We start from the raw sequence: 12,018 nt of genomic DNA, 5'->3' as shown, positions 1-12,018 counted from the left end.
CTGTTCTGGACTAAGGAATTGGACGGGAACAGTCTCTTAGGAAATAATCTACAGAATGAAAAAAAATAACAATTACTATCATGTATCGGTCTTTTCTGCATTTTTTCTCACTACTATATTAGTATCTGAATAAGTTTCCCTCAACTATCTACAAACTAGGGAACAAATCATGAGGTAGCTTAAATTAGCATAACTTCAGTGACATTAGTGCTCATAGTCTGGCTCCAGGATTTTTTCTTAGAAGTTGTTAAAAGATTCCTTTTGTTTGCTTCTTCAGGGGAAGTGACCAAGCCTGCTAGAAAATGTTGTGAAAGACTGGCACAGTATTTGTCAAGTTTTAGACTTGACGCATGGAAGAGCAGGTTGAGCTGTTCTGTGGTTTTGTTCTATGACGTTTGTCAGTTGCATACCTGTCATCCAAAATAGACCCCACCCCAGTCTGCCTTTTTTACAACTGTGAAAAGGGTGAGTGATAATTACAATGTCATTGTAAGGTTTAGTAGCCTCAAGAATAATTTACTAGGGCAAGATAACAAGGAAATGTAATAGAAAACATGGTTGACTCATTGTCCAATGTAGAGGAAATGTGTGACTAATGCAATTTATTCAGCTTTAATGTGTAGATTTCTTACTTATCACACGTGGTAATAATAATTCTGTGCACCAAGATCTTGTCACAGCCATAACATTATTCAAGTTGTTGGGAAAAAGGAAATGATAGAAATATAATAAATACAACAGTTTAAAAAAATAATCATATAAAGCAAGTGAGTGTGCACTGCTTACATTTTGTAAGGTGAAAAAATATGGACCTAATACATTTGCACACCACACCATCCAAAAGAGATCTAATTCTGATTAGAGTCTTCAGGTATACTCCCCTCACTTATTCCCAAAATAATAACAACAAAAACTAAGGCATATCCCATATATAAGTGTTTATGATGGATAGGACAACTGTGAGCATGGGTGCCAGAGCATGGCACATGAAGGAATTCTGCTTGGCATGTGTGCCTCAAGGTGGACAGCAGGGAAGGGGCCAGGGCTGTGCTGCCAGAACAAGGATCAGGCCCCTCATGGCTACCCTGGGCTGGAGACAGACATTACACATAAACTGGTTTAAGTAATCAGAAACTGGTTTAAACCTGTAACAGAACAGATGTTCACTGCACATAAAACATTTTGAAAATGGCTGAAATTGGTTTGAGATAAACCTGGTTGAATGCAGTAGCAGACATCTGATTTGGATCAAACTGGTTTATGCCAAACTGGTTTATGCAATGTCTGTCCCAGACTCCTTGCTGGTTTAAATTAAACCCTAGCATCCCCACATGGTCTCTGAGATGGGCAGGGCTCTCTGCTCCACAGCAGGGCTGGCCCCTCCCTTCTGCTCCCTGGCTGGAGCTCTGGCATAGACTGCCTAGCTTCTGCTACCCCCTCCCCTCTAAGCAGGGATTTCACCATCCCCTCTGCCTTACACAGACACACAGTATTAGCTAGCAGACCACATGCTGGCTACAGCTCGTGGGGACAAAGGCAGAATCAACAGGTAGCTGGTAATGTCTCTCTGTTGTTTTCTTAATGGGGTGATAAAAACTGAGTTAGGGGTGATAAACACTGTGCTGGTCAGGAGGTGTGGGGGAAACCCCTCCCTAATCAGAGCCTCCTGCTGGGACCTGGCCATGCCCCCCTCAGCTCAGCATCATAGAAAGGAAGGGAGGACTGCTCTAGCGCACCCTGGCTTCTAGCCTGAGGCACTGCAGGCATGTGCCTACATTTTTTCAGTCCAGAGGGAATGTCTGTATGGTTACAAACCAGTTTAGCCTAACCAGGTTAGACTAACTAGCAAAGATTGAATCAATTCAGGCTCAGGCTTTTTGAATGTCTGTCCCTAGCCCTGTTGTCCGTTCCTGGCATGCCAGCATCTTACAAGTTGAGGTTGTGAGTGCTTTTGGCACTCTGCCCAAAAACGTTGCTGACCCCTGGTTTATGATATCAGTAATTAAAACAATGAGGATCTACTGGAGTTACACAGTCCCAACACATATTTTAATCATTATTTCAGTTGTATCAGAGGTGTGCATGGAAGCATACAGAACACAAAGGAAGATACAGGACCTGACCTGAAGACCATACTGGCTAAAGGCCTAATCTGACAAACTGTTGCTCACGTTAATTTTCTTGTTGGAGATAATCCAGAGCAGGGGAGCAGAGGTGGGGGTGCACAGGGAAGAGAAAGGAGGAGGAAAAGTGGTACAAGGTGTATGTGAATCCCATCCTTCCCAAAACCTAAGAGAAATGAGAGGTCAGGTAGGCAATGGTGGAGAGAGTGACATGAGACTCAAGCAAAAGAAGACACGCAATGCTACATAGAATAGATAAAGGTATATAGGAAGTAAATCCAGCAAGAGCATCACTTGTTACTAGGACAGGAAGCACTGCCTTAGACCCTGGGCTCCAAATTTTGTCCTATGGACAATCTGAAGTCCATTGGTCAGATGTAGCCTGAGCACAAAGTCCCACCCAGGTGCAACACATTACAGTATAAAGGCCTGAAGAGAGGTGATTCAAACACCCCCTGATCTCAGAAGGAGGCTTTTAAAGCTAAATATATACTAAAACTGAAAGACAGAGATGGCCAGATACTCATTTATTTTAGGTAAGTATAGGGGTCCTGCACCGACAAAATCAAAACTTCAGAGGTGCATCTGCCAACTTGTCAGACCACCCCAGAAGAACTGCCTGGTATATAGTTCTCAAGCCTTTGTTGGCCAGTTTATTCCTCACTACAGTTTATCACCTTCACAGCCTGGTCTGTCTCTAGTTTTGTCTGACATCCCCCGAGTGTTTGGGGAGCTGTTCTGTAGATGACCTTCTATTTGAACCTCCCTATTTCTAACCTGGTTTGTTTGTTGACTACGCCTTTTATTTCTTGAGTTCTGTTATAGTTAAATAGAGGACAACAGCAAGCATTAAAGGCTTAGCCAGGAAGCTATAATATTCTTCTCATCCTGTCTAAAGCAGAAAATTGTCCTTTAAGGTCTGTCAAAAAAGTTAGAATCCAAACACAATACAATTCCCAAGACAACCTACTACACAACTGTCTGAGATCTGAGTCCTTTGCATTTATGCAAAAGAGAACAGGAAGCTTGACCTATTCAACCACGTGAATATATTCTGGCTACTGGAGTAAATAATGTTGGGGAGGAGACTCAGAGGGGAAAGTTGATTCCTGCTTCTGCTTGTCAGGATTAAGGAAGTCCTATGTGATCAAAACAAATGTACTTCCTAAAAAATTACCTGATGGAATTCCTAACTTTAACTTGGTCTTGAGAGGTCCCAGGAAAGCAACCAACTTCAAAACCAAAGTAGTTTATACCAGTTCTAGTCCTGGTTATTGTAGCTGCCACAGCCTACATCTACCACCTGAACCCAGAGGCAGCATAGTTGTATCCATGCAGCATGTGTCCAGGTGAATTAGCTCTGCCTCTCAGCAGAGCAAATTATAGTCTAGGAGTTAGAAACCTATGGACCAGAGGCCAGATTTGGTCCATGGAGCTACTGAATTTAGCCTATGGAGCTGGGGAACTTCACCCATGCTGGTCAGTGTGGCAAAGTAGTGGCAGCCAGGTCCTAGCAATGGCTTGAATCAGACTTGAGCTGGGTGGTTCTGGCCTGATGCCAGAAAACATGTCTGCTTGCAGCTATAGCTACATTCAGATGGTAGAGAGAGGCTGACCCACATGGAAAGATGATGACAAAATTGTTACTAAGTCTGAAGAACAATAAAATGTTACACGTCCGTTTAATTATGTATAACATTTTTTTTGTTCTAATATTGAAGATAATATTTTACATTTGGACTTTTCAGGGGAAATCCTGATGGGTGGCAACTTTAATTTTTCCTGATCCCCCCCTACTTGGACTAGATAATGTTGTACAAAAATGAACAGGACAGTGTGGCTGTTCCAACCATCCTCTTTTTCTACCCAAGAGGCCCTTGTTTTCTAGACTGCTAAACTAAATTTTTTCCACTCTGCCTATCTGTTACTGTTCAAATGATATTGAATCATCAGCAGCAACCACAATATTGTACTAAGAACCATTAGATTACAAGTACTTTACAACTTGAGCAGGAATAATTTCCAAGACACTTGCAGGGACCTAGAAAAGTAGTTTTTCTATGATGCAAAAATAAGTAACTTGAGAAATGCCAAGCTTTTGGCCCTACTGTGAGATGTATTACTTAAGCCTCTAAGCACAGAACCATCACAACCAGGACACGATGAATTATTGATTGGGGAAGAAAAAAGAAAGATTCTGCAGAATTCCAATTGCTCATGAGATGGAAGCAGATGTTTAAAATATACATCAAAATGTCATCTTTTTTAGGAAAATTTCATCATTTTTAGGAAAACTGCAAAAAAGTCCTACACATTTTCTTAGTGTTGTGTCACATTTTGAGCAGTTGCTTGAGATGGGTTATGTGGTAGGGGTGTGCAAAACAGGCCGTATTCGATTCGGATTCGGCCTGAATCAGGGACAGTGATTTGATTCATTAATTCGGATCACTACCCTGATTTGATTCAGATGAATCTATATCTGAAGACTTAATGCTGATTCGATCGGCCTCAGGGGACACTAGGTATCCCTTCCAGACCTAGGAGGCACCAATCGCTGAGCCGGGGGCGGGGCGGGGTCCCCTGCTCACTCCGTCATACCTGGAAGTGAACTGGAAGTGCTTCTGGTTGACTTCTGGGTCCGTTGCTGAGCACTCTGGGAACACCCACACTCCCGTGGGACGCTCCATCTGCCCCAGCATCTCAGCATTCATGAGCCGCCTGGTACCTTGAGGTATATAGAAAAAACATTTAGAGTTGTGTGTATGTCCAAATCATCAAATCCCTCCGAATTGATTCAGAGGGTTCCGATTCAATTCAGAGAGATTAAAGAGTCTCCTGATTCAGTTCAGATTCAGAGATTTGGCTGCTGAATCAGGCCAAACCTCTGCTGAATCAAATCAGTAACCGATGTTTCGCACAGCCCTATTACATGGTATGTTCTCTTTCCTCTCTGTGCCTGCTTCATGTAATCAGGAGTGTTAGCTGAAACCATTTGACTTTTTTTGGAGGGACTGGCAGTGGTGACAAGCAGGGTAATCCTCATTATGTGAGGAGTGGTCACTTAATTTACCACTGAGGATTTGTGGGGCTGCTGCTAGTACCCTTAAGGCACTGAGATGAGAGGACCATCTCTATCAAGGATGCCAGTGAGAGATATCAGTCCTTTCCAGCAAGAAGTCATACAGGAAGACAAGTATGGATAGGAAAGAAGGGAAATTGTGTGGAGACAGTGGGTGATTTGACCTTGTGATATTCTTTGTAAGTTCAAAGAGTTGATGTAAACTTTCATACTTTGAAGATTCAGTGATGACCAATCATTAAAGCAACAGAATAACAGAATGTTTGGATAAATTGTAGCTGTTTTAGTGTGTGCTTTTCTGTACTGTTTGGTTGTTTTCTGAATAATCTGTTTTATTATACTGGCATTTGCAAGATTCCAATTTGGGGGAGAATTGGCAAATACTTAATATTACAAAAAAGCTTTTATAACAGGTTGTAGTATACACTTTGTATGCCCCTTACAATGATTGCAGGCTATAGATCAAACTGGCTGGCATATAAGATACCACCATAAAACGACTGCACCATGGAAGAATTCTGCATTCTCTCTGCAAAATACACTACCAGTGTTCCCAAACTCAGAAGAGGATTGCACTGTACTGCTGTAGAATGAAGTTAGAATTTGTTCCACAATGATCAAAGAAACAGAGAACTAATAAAATCAAATTACAACAAAGCAAAGGAATGAGTCTGAATGTCTTCTCCTAGCACTAAAGGTAGAGAGCCCTGGTTTTTGCCAGTTGCACTCCTAAAACTTTAAGCTTCCTGAAATTAGCTGGGAGATTCATTGTGGTGCAACTATAAATCTTTGAAAAAGACAAGCACATTGAAATGCACACCAAGGACTAAATTCTTTGGTCTAGCTTGCATGGGACAGGAAAATTTTGGGAGTGTTGAATTAGAGTAGCTTTCAGGCTGCTCACAGGCATCTTCCCGACACCCTACTACACTCATTCTTGTAACTAGTAGTCAAGCATTGCTGGGGGATAGGAATATATTCCCATGCCCTTTTCCCTGGTGAATGCCCTGGTGTTGGAGTATAACAAATAAGCATAAAGCACCTATGCCACCCACAAGAGGAATCTTCAGGATGTTGCACCTGTTAGCTTAAATTTTAATTTTGCAGCAGTGGAGTGTACAACTATGAAAAACTGGTAGCGAAACACCTTTTGGTCTATGAAAGTAATAGCGTATATTGCTACAGGCCTTTTTTAATGCAGGCTTTGCCCCATGTTTAGCTATGTAAATATGAACTTTATCTGAAATACAATAGAGCAGTTTGGCAAACATTACACAAGGGAACTACTTCAACCTTCTGTTCCTGCTGTTGCCTTTAAGGCCATCAAATTTTCTTCTTAAAGAGATAAGGGTGTTTCAACATCCATTGTTGGTGCTAGTAGTGCAATTTAAGGCAATGTGCCAAAAGAATCCTTTGGACTCTCACATGTTGAAAGAAGCCTTGTCCTGGTCTCTAAGGCATAGATCTGTCAGTACATAAGTTCACTAATCATCATGACCAATTTTTCTTCTGTAGAACAAAACCTTGTAGAGAATCCAAGGATGGAGAAAATGTCAGTTAAAAGTGGCAGCATTGAGATAATTGATGAGAAAACTACTGCCACTGTGTTTCTCTTCACACATACATGCTCTAGATCTGACCAGTGGTGTTTTGTTTCACTTGTGATCATGAGGTTTTCTCAGGAGCTTTGGGCCAGAGCAGCTTTAAATTTTGACAGCAGGATGATATGTGAACAAAAGAAAGAAAATTCACAACATTTATGAATTGGTATAATTAAGCACCTGTAGTAAAAGCTAACAGGCTTTTTTCCCCAAGGGGAACAATTAGGGAGTGGGTTCCTAATTCTTCCTGATTCTTACCAGAGATCTCCAACTTCCCTGCTGCAGCATAGGTTAGAGTAGCCTTAGTGCCTCTCTGACTTACATTAGCCCCAAAGAGCCACACTGAGCATAACTGTAGAACACTACTTTGACTATGACCCTCCCTATCATGATGGATTCCAGCATACTATTAAAAGAGGACAAGACAGTGGCTAATACATCATCTGTGTATTTATTGAGAGCTCACCCCTATCCAGAGGGCGTTCTTTGTTGGATATTTTTCAGCATTTTGGGCTTTGTTCGAATGATACAAAATGGCCATATTGTCACCAGAATCTGACCCCTTATCTTTTTCTTCAGCTACGTTTGTTGAATTTGCTTAAAAGACAGAACTGAAAAGATGAGTATGGAAGTTAACTAGACCTTTAACAGAAATGCTTGCACTTTCTTTCACCATCTTGAAAAGTGACATGACTTCATATATGGAAAACATGATCAGCAATTAAACAAATTGGACATTATCCCTGTCAACATTAGTAGCATTTGATAAATGTTCCCATTGAAACTTGTAAACAGAGAGCTTCTGAATAAGCTAAGGGAAAATGAGGACATGACTCTCTCAGGAGTGGTATTAGATGCTGTTCTCACGGTTGATTCTTTTGTAAACACAAACACTGAAACATCCTTTTAAAAAACATGACTATGCAATGCCAAATGATCATAGATGATCTCTGTTCTCTCTGTAAGCATTTGTTTTGTTTTCTCTATGCACCATTGCTGGAAATTAGACTTGGCGGGGAGGGTGGTTAGGAAACTGTTTGTGTTAGTTTATGAACTTGAAAAAGAGAATATTTTCTGTTGCTTCCTCTTTTTTTTTAAAGAGAAACAAAGGGTTTGGGGTAAAGTCTGTCACTGAAGCAGCTGTACAGTTGAACAAGATGTTTGACAAGCTTTTGGATGCAGAATGCCCTTTCTTAGGCACTCAGGCACTTGAGGAAAGGCTCCTGTGTCTTAAAGCTTATCTAACATCTTTCCCAACTATACATCTGATACACCTATACAGATATTACTAAAACTGAAACCCAAAACACTTTTTATTCTCTGACATTCCCTGGACCACGGCAGCTGTAACAGCACTCCAACTTTCTGCTTTTAAGAACAGTAGTATGGAAGTACTAAGAACCATGCCAACTTCAGGTGATCTGTTGATAAATAATTTTTAAAATATCAGGGGTAGTAATGTACAGAAAGAAATTATACTATTTCCAAGGCTGATTCTTTTTATTTTGAGAAACAAATATAAACAACATACCGTATACCAGTTAAACAGGACCTTGCCTACATAGTCTGGAAAACCCAACTCCAGTTTGTGGAAGTCAAAAAACCTGTTTTGGATCCCTGTTCTGGCCTCCTTGAGAGTTATCTTTTGCTAGTTGTAGCAATATAAAGGAGACACAAAGTCAATGTCTCTGGTAAGGGCATTCCCTGAGTGCATTAGACCTGCTGCTCCTCCCTCTCAGTTCCTGGCGCAGAAAATGCTGGAGCATTCCTGTGTGCAGGGTTTGTGGCCCAAGTACCACAGCATTTCTCAAGGGACCATTCTGGCTGGGTGTAAGTGAAGCCCTCTGCCTACTGTAACATACTCATGGGACCAGACCTCCGGCTACCTCCAGAGTCTGTGCGTCAAATGTGGTTCCTTCCTTAGCTATGCAAAACTCAGCTCAGAACCTGGGCCATAGTCTTGTTTTACTCTGTTTTCTGTGTGATATTTATCTTGAAAAAAATATTTCCTTCTCAGTTTGACTCTTTTTTTTTTGGCAACCATTGATTTCCTGCCTCCACACATTTTTTTTGAGTGAAGATGACACTAAACTGGCTGTGTTGACTCATGTAGTATCAGGACAAAATAACTTTGTTCATGCTCTGGGAACCACGTTAACTGCCCCTCTAGAACTAATGAAAAGAAGAGAAACCTTTTTATAGGCCTGCCAAAAACTAGTGGCTAACACTGGCTTAGTTTTAATTATTTAATTTCTCTTAGTAGGCTTAAAAAGAAAAAAAAGGACCTACAAGATACTTTCTATACATTTTGTAACAATTTAAAGGGGGAAGTTAAACTTAGACTGCAAAAGCTTTATGGTATTTTCTGTAAAACTGTTTTCTGGTTCAACTGTATTTGGGTATTTTAGGGATGAAAGTGGGAGTGCTTATTCTACTTGTTAGCATATAAATACCCAGAATCCTTTTCTGTCTTATTCAAGTTCTTTAATCATACTGATGCCCAAGAAGCCTTCCATTTGAGTCAGTGAGGTTGGTCTGGACTCCAAGATCTGTAATCCTATAAAGAGGAATTTTTAATAGTCTTTACTCATGCCAGAGGTCCCTTTATAATTGTGCCTAGGTTCCCTCCTCAACCAACTCCTACTATACAAAGCTGTGCACTAGTGGAATGTCTTTTTCAAGGCCAGAACTAGGGTGTGGTGCCATGTGCACATCCTCACAGAGGTCCTGGCACTTCATTCAAGAGTGAAGGAATTACTGTTACAGGGCTTTGGGATCTTTTCTGCAGACAGGTTCTGAGTAAAGTTTACAGAAAAATGGAGCACTGTTTGCAGTAATTGTTAAAATGATAGATGGAGCTGGGGAGAAGATGGGCTTTAAAATAAAAAGATAATAAATTAAGCATTTTATTTATTTACTTAAATCTTGAACACCTTCAACTTTTTTTATTTTGCTCACGCAAGATCCCAGTTTGGTCTATTAAACAAAAAAGTGGTATTTACTTGTGAAAAAAAATGTGAATTCCTCAATATCTGAATTTCAAGGAATGCTGAAAGATGGACTGCAGTCTGGGTAGGCAACAGAATGCTATACGAGTTCATTTCACTTTATTTCAGTGTATGTTTTACTTTGTGACATTACCATATGAAAAGTACTCAGAGTAATGCAACATGTTAAACCTATCTCTGCCTCATCAGCACTACAATTTGTAAAAAAAATTGCACCTTATAGACATGTCAAACAGCTTTTTGCTTATACCCAGAATATGTATCTTAAAAAAATAGATCCTCTTTGAGCACATATCTCTGTTAAGAATTAATTGCAACATTTAGGACTAGTTGACAGTCATTTTATTAGCTGGTAATCTGTGATGTTTGCTGTGTTGCAGAATGTCACAGGTATTCTTTGGTGCATACATACACCAAAAAGTTTTGATTCTACAGGCTAGGGAATATTCTGCAGTAGGTAACACTTGTACTAAGTATCACAGCTGAAAAACTTTTTAAAAAAAATTGGGGCGTGTGACTTGTTGAATATTTGTTAGTGCTCACAGAAGTGACAGACAACCATAACTCAGGCAAGTACTTTACACTTTTTTAAACTGCTGTCAGTGTTTTTTAGTCATTATTTTAGTATTGCCTGTTCCAAATGAGAAAGGGAATCATGCAAATTGTGCAATAGCTTTGTAAATATGGACTGATCTTGAGAGTTTGACAGTTGTGAGGAAATCTTAGCTCATTTTGCATGTACTCTGTAATGTAAGAAAATGCAAAACCAGTTTCCTGGATGTCAGAGTCCAATACATTAACCTGTTGTTACACTAGTCAAAACATGTTTTTAGCATTTTGAAAATTATGTTTAATTTCATATGGGACAAATTCAGGAAGATTTTTAGATGGGACAAGGAAACCCACTGGGCTGCAATTTCTTCTGCATGGAGCTATATTCTCATATAACGGACTCCAGTAACAAGTATGTTAGCATTTTCATGGCCTAAGGTGCGTAAGTTCACTGTTCTAGAGGCTTTACATCTTTCTACACATTGCTTTCAACAGCGTCAGTTCAGGTTGGCCAACTAAAATTGCAAATATAGCAGAAATCAGACAGGCTTTACAGATGATATCTGTACCTTGGCATTAGAATGAGGGTTTTTTTCATGAACGCTTTACCTACCCACAGTCAGTACATGCAGACCCTCATCTGATTGGTCATTTTGTGAAAAGGCAGCATGTAGGTCACTTTTTGCTCCTCTTTTGTGTCGTCTTGGGTGTATGTCAGCATGCTGTAGTAGGACACAGAATCGTGAATAAACACAAACCTGCAAGCAGACATTGTGCCTTCAGGGTAAACTTCTGGAAAACTCAGAAGACTTTGTTTTCCCTGAAAGCAAAGTGTGTGTGTGTGTGTGCACGTGTGTGTGATGTTTGTATGCATAGGGGTGTATGTGATGTGTTTCTATATGTGTGTGTGAGAGAGACGTCTGTATGCATGGAGTGTGTTTCTGTGTGATGTGTATGCAGTGTGTGTGCATGTGATGCTTGTATGCAGTGTATGTGAGCGATGTTTGTCCATGTGATTTGTGTATACAGTATGTGTATGTCACAGGTGTATGCAGTATGTGTATGGGGTGCAGGGGGTAGCAATGCTTGTGTGTAACATCTGTATGCAGTGCAGGTGTGTATGTGGTATGTGTCTATGTAACCTGTGTATGCAGTGTAGGTGATGTGTGTATGCAGCTTGGGTGTGTGGCAATGCTTGTGTGTGCCTGTGTGATGTAGTGTGTGTTTATGTGATGGGGGGGTTGTGATGTTTGTGTGTATCTGTCACTTTTGCATGCAGTGTAGGTGTGTAGTGTGTCTGCCCCCAACACACACACACACACACACACACACACACACGTGCGCGATTTTTGGAGTAGAGCAAACATCACCGCAGAATGTGACCCTTCCCTTTTCCCGACACAGGCACCCCCAGACTCTTTCTTTCTTTCCTTCTTTCTCCTTCAGAGCTCGTTGCCGGCATGAACTGCGCTCTGCCTCCCCTGGGGGGTCAGACAGCACACGGGGGGGGCCTGAGGCCGGGACGGCGGCGCTCGGAGGGGCCGGCGGGCTCCGCGCCGGGTTTTCTGCTGCTCTCCCCTTGGCCCAGTCTCCCCCCGCGCGCGCACGCACACGCACACGCGCAGCGCGGCCCGGACTGGGCGGCGAGGGCGGTC

At 41.3% G+C, this 12,018-nt stretch overlaps 1 protein-coding gene and 1 long non-coding RNA gene across 10 annotated transcripts in view; one reads left to right on the top strand and one right to left on the bottom strand.

Moving 5' to 3' along the window:
• LOC102381386 (cAMP-specific 3',5'-cyclic phosphodiesterase 4D) overlaps nt 1-12,018 on the top strand; it is a 431,023-nt gene that overhangs the window by 343,405 nt on the left and 75,600 nt on the right. The window lies entirely within an intron of this gene.
• On the bottom strand, nt 2,152-11,081 carry LOC112549874. Its single transcript, XR_003093458.1, has 3 exons — nt 10,977-11,081; nt 4,722-4,848; nt 2,152-2,289 (listed from the first exon to the last, which is right to left on the bottom strand). It is a non-coding gene; the product is annotated as an uncharacterized LOC112549874 (long non-coding RNA).

The sequence above is a fragment of the Alligator sinensis genome, unplaced genomic scaffold, assembly GCF_000455745.1.
Source record: "Alligator sinensis unplaced genomic scaffold, ASM45574v1 scaffold123_1, whole genome shotgun sequence".
Lineage (NCBI taxonomy): Eukaryota > Metazoa > Chordata > Crocodylia > Alligatoridae > Alligator > Alligator sinensis.
This window is presented reverse-complemented; position numbering and strand designations above follow the sequence as displayed.